Below are 5,078 nucleotides of genomic sequence, written 5' to 3'. Positions count from 1 at the left end.
CCAACAGAGGAAAGATTAGTTAAATATCTGGATACAAGTCATATCTTTAGTAAAATGGTGCCCCAGAGTCAATGTACAAACAATTCCCTGATAATTACGTTGCTGTTGCATAATATCATTTGTCTTTTTGTCTTATTGGATATAAAATATTTTCTGCCACTTACATCAAAAGCAAACTTGTGATATAAAAAACTTTAAGCATCTGTAAGAGGTAGCGTGGCCGAGCGGTCTAAGGCACTGGACTTAGGCTCCAGTCCCTCTGAAGGCGTGGGTTCAAACCTCACCGCTGCCATTACTTGTTCGGATCCAATTTTTACCAAAAATTAGTAAACGTTTGAGGAAGTAAACTGTATTGAGAACTTAGGAGGCAGCTATCATGCTATCCTATAATTTTGAACTACAGAAGGAGGAAAACCGGCAAAAACTGAGATTTTAAAATTGGACTGTAGAAAGGCAGTTTTTAATGGACTCAGTAAAAAGGAAGGAAAGGTAGGATGTTCTAAAGGAAAGAAATGTCCAAGAAGGATGGTAGATTTTGCTAAATTAAATGCTCACTGCAAATTCAGTAACAATCCCAAAAAGAAGGAAGAATGGAAAGCATTTATGGAGACCAGGATGGCTGAATACTGAACTTAAAAGCTTGCTAAAAAGGAACAAAGAATTGAATATCAAATGGAAAGAAGGGTTCATATCTAAAGAAGAATATAATGCTGTCTGCAGGGAAAGCTGGGCTCGAGTTAGAAGAGCTAAATCCAGTAATGAATTGAGGCTTGCAAGAGAGACCAAAAGCAATAAGAAAGGATTTTGGAAGTAAGTCAAAAGTTAAAGAAAAGCCAAAGATGCTATAGGATTTTTAAAAGATGAATAGGGTAAAGTGGTCAATAATGATGTTGAGAAGACTGAAATTTTAAATTCCTATTTGGCTTCTGTGTTCTCTAAGAAAGAAAATCTAACATCAAGTGATCTTCACTGTGCTGTAGAAGAAAAGGAACATGTGAACAAGTCATACGTATGAATACTGCATATGAGTGGTCATGTTGGCTTTAGGCATCAGGATTAATTACATAATTTACCATCTATGTTACATCCATGTCAGTTCAATCAATGATCAACCATTCTCAAAATTTGCCAAATTCAATCTTGGTCAAAAGAAGTCTAACTGCTAGCTCATTTCCCTGCTGCCTTTTCAGCGTTATCAATACAGGATGAGCTGAGTGATTAGCAAACATAAACAGAGCCATGCTGCTTCTGCTGCTTTCCAGTAAGTCACCCTAGTGATGAACTCATAGATACATTGCTCTACACTGCTGTATATTGTCTTCCTTGCTGCTGCTTCTGATTATCTGTTACGTACAGCCAGGGATGTAGGAATCCTTCATGTTTGAGTGTCCTGTATATGGGTGATCATAGCAAGTAATCTATACCACCTAATTCAGTGATATCTAAAAATTAGCGGATGAGCCAACATAGGAAAGATTAGTTAAATATCTGGATACAAGTCATATGTTTTCTAAAATGGTGCCCCAGAGTCAATGTACAAACAAATCCCTGAAAATTACGTTGCTGTTGCATAATAACATTTGTCTTTTTGTCTTATTGGATATAAAATATTTTCTGCCACTTACATCAAAAGCAAACTTCTGATATAAATAACTTTAAACATCTGTAAGATGTAGCGTGGCTGAGCAGTCTAAGGCACTGGGTTTAGGATCCAGTCCCTCTGAAGGCGTTGGTTCAACTCCCACTGCTGCCATTATTTGTTTGGATCTAATTTTTATCAAAAATTAGGAAACGGTTGAGGAAGTAAAGGGGATTGAGAACTTACGAGGCAGCGATCATGCTATTCTATAATTTTGAACTAGAAAAGTAGGAAAACCTGCGAAAACTGAGATTTTAAGATTGACTGTAGAAATGCAGTTTTTAATAGACTCAGTAAAAAGGAAGGAAAGGTAGGATGTTCTAAAGTAAAGAAATGTCCAGGAAGGATGGGAGATTTTGCTAAATTAAATACTCACTGCACAATCAGTAACAATCCCGAAAAGAAGATAGAATGGAAAGCATTTAAGGAGACCAAGATGGCTGAATACTGAACTTAAAAGCTTGCTAAAAAGGAACAAAGAAATGAATATCAAATGGAAAGAAGGGTTCATATCTAAAGAAGAATATAAAGCTGTCTGCAGGGAAAGCTGGGCTAGAATTAGAAGAGCTAAAGCCAGTAATGAAGTGAGGCTTGAAAGAGAGACTAATAGCAATAATAAAGGATTTTGGAAGTAAGTCAAAAGTTAAACAAAAGCCCAAGATGCTATAGGATTTTTACAGGATGAAAAGGGTAAAGTGGTCATAAATGATGTTGGGAAGACAGAACTTATAAATTCCTATTTTGCTTCTGTGTTCTCTAAGAAAGCAAATGTAACATCAAGTGATCTTCACTGTGCTGTAGAAGAAAAGGAACATGTAAACAAGTCATACGTATGCATACTGCCTATGAGTGGTCATGTTGGCTTTAGGCATCAGAATTAATTACATTATTTACCATCTATGTTACATCCATGTCAGTTCAATCAATGATCAACCATTCTCAAAATTTGTCAAAATCAATCTTGGTCAAAAGAAGTCTAACTACTAGCTCATATCCCTGGTGACTTTTTAGGGTTATCAATACAGGATGAGCAGAGTGATTAGCAAACATAAACAGAGCCATGCTGCTTCTGCTGCTTTCCAATAAGTCATCCTAGTGATGGATTCATAGCTACACTGCTCTGCACTGCTGTATAATGTCTTCCTTGCTGCTGCTTCTGATTATCTGTTACATACAAGCAGGGGTGTAGGAATCCTTCATGTTTAAATGTCCTGTATATGGGAGATCATAGCCAGTAATCTATACCACCTAATTCAGTGATATCTAAAAATTGGCGGATGAGCCAACATAGGAAAGATTAGTAAAATATCTGCAAACAAGTCATATGTTTTGTAAAATGGTGCCCCAGAGTCAATGTACAAGCAAATCCCTGATAACTAGAGATGAGCGTTGTTCTACTTGAACTGTTCGCCAATCTCAAATTCGAGCTGTTTTGGGCGATGTTCGAGCCGTTCGGCGAACACGAACGATTTGAGAAAAATTCAGCTGTTCGAGGTTATGTTCGATATCTGTTCGTGCACCAAAATCATAACTGGATTTTTTCTCAGTAATGATGAAAATTAATGTTAATACGCAGTTTGAGTGTACAGCGGGGTGGGGGGAGGGGCAGGGGATGGATCTCTGCAGGAATAATGAAGAACTCCATTTTTTTTTCTCTTTCCCGCATTTACAGCAGCGCACACACGGAGCGAAGTGCTTTTTTTCACACAAGCAAGGGCATGTTTCATTGGCAGTGTATGTCACATGTCCTTGCCCTATAAGACCAAGCCATTTTCCCCGTCGCCACCATTTTCTCACTGCTGCAGCTGCGTGTTAGACGGCACCGCTGTTGCTGTGTGCGCTATACCTTGTTAATTTCAAGCCAATTTTCGCACAAATCTACAGATAGCTTGGGTGTAGGGAATAGTTGTGATTGCAGTCCTTTTAAGGACTAGGTTACAGCATTTCCTACGACTTTTATCAGGCAGGTCTGTGCTCTTAAATAGATAGGTTGTGGGAGTAAAGACTAATTGTAATTGGAGTCCTTTTCAGGACTAGGTTACATCAGTTCCTATCAGTTTTTGCCAGGCAGGTCTGTGCCAGTGCTGTGCAAGTTTTTTTCAAAGCATTTGGCTGAATCTAGCAAAGCTAATCCTTTTTGGCCTATTGCAGAGTGTGTTAGTCAGTGGAGTAGCCTATCTGTGTTGCAAGATATACCACCTGTGTATAGAATACCAATTTTTTTACTGCACCTAGTGAAGTAAAATCTTTTGGGCATAGCATCATTCTATTAGTCCATCTATACTGACCTCCATCAGGTTGCAAATTGAATATAATTTTTTTCTGCATCTAGCTCTGAAAAAATATTTGGCCTTCTAGCAGTGTGTGGGACTTTCTCTATTAGTCCATCTATAATGACCTCCATCAGGTTGCAAACTGAATATATTTTTTTTCTGCATCTACCTCTGAAAAAATATTTGGCTTGTAGCTGTGTTTGGGACTTGTATTAATCCATCTATACAGACCTCCATCAGGTTGCAAACTGAATATAATTTTTTTCTGCATCTACCTCTGAAAAAATATTTGGGCTTCTAGCTGTGTGTGGGACTTGTTCTATTACTCCATCTATACTGACCTCCATCAGGTTGCAAATTGAATATAGTTTTTTTCTGCATCTAGCTCTGAAAAAATATTGGGCTTCTAGCTGTGTGTGGGACTTGTTGTATTAGTCCATCTATACTGACCTCGATCAGGTTGCCAACTGAATATATTTTTTTCTGCATCTACCTCTGTAAAAATATTGGGCTTCTAGCTGTGTGTGGGACTTGTTCTGTTAATCCCTCTATACAGACCTCCATCAGGTTGCAAACTGAATATAATTTTTTTCTGCATCTAGCTCTGAAAAAATATTTGGCCTTCTAGCAGTGTGTGGGACTTTCTCTATTAGTCCATCTATACTGACCTCCATCAGGTTGCAAATTAAAAATAATTTTTATCTGCATCTACCTCTGAAAGAATATTTGGGCTTCTGGCTGTGTGTGGGACTTGTTCTATTAGTCCATCTATACTGACCTCCATCAGGTTGCAAATTGAATATAATTTTTTTCTGCATCTAGCTCTGAAAAAATATTGGGCTTCTAGCTGTGTGTGGGACTTGTTGTATTAATCCATCTATACTGACCTCCATCAGGTTGCAAACTGAATATATTTTTTCTTCATCTACCTCTGAAAAAATATTGGGCTTCTAGCTGTGTGTGGGACTTGTTCTATTAATCCATCTATACAGACCTCCATCAGGTTGCAAACTGAATATAATTTTTTTTTGCATCTAGCTCTGAAAAAATATTTGGCCTTCTAGCAGTGTGTGGGACTTTCTCTATTAGTCCATCTATACTGACCTCCATCTCATTGCAAATTGAATATAATTTTTTTCTGCATCTAGCTATGAAAAAATATTGGG

General features: G+C 37.8%; 1 non-coding gene across 1 annotated transcript; it reads left to right on the top strand.

Moving 5' to 3' along the window:
- The first annotated feature begins 210 nt into the window (after positions 1-210).
- On the top strand, positions 211-292 carry TRNAL-UAG (transfer RNA leucine (anticodon UAG)). Its single transcript has one exon. It is a non-coding gene; the product is annotated as a tRNA-Leu (tRNA).
- Positions 293-5,078: the final 4,786 nt, after the last annotated feature.

This window comes from Phyllobates terribilis, unplaced genomic scaffold (assembly GCF_046119375.1).
Source record: "Phyllobates terribilis strain yellow unplaced genomic scaffold, ASM4611937v1 Scaffold_11__3_contigs__length_659146591, whole genome shotgun sequence".
In the NCBI taxonomy this organism is placed as follows: domain Eukaryota; kingdom Metazoa; phylum Chordata; class Amphibia; order Anura; family Dendrobatidae; genus Phyllobates; species Phyllobates terribilis.
This window is presented reverse-complemented; position numbering and strand designations above follow the sequence as displayed.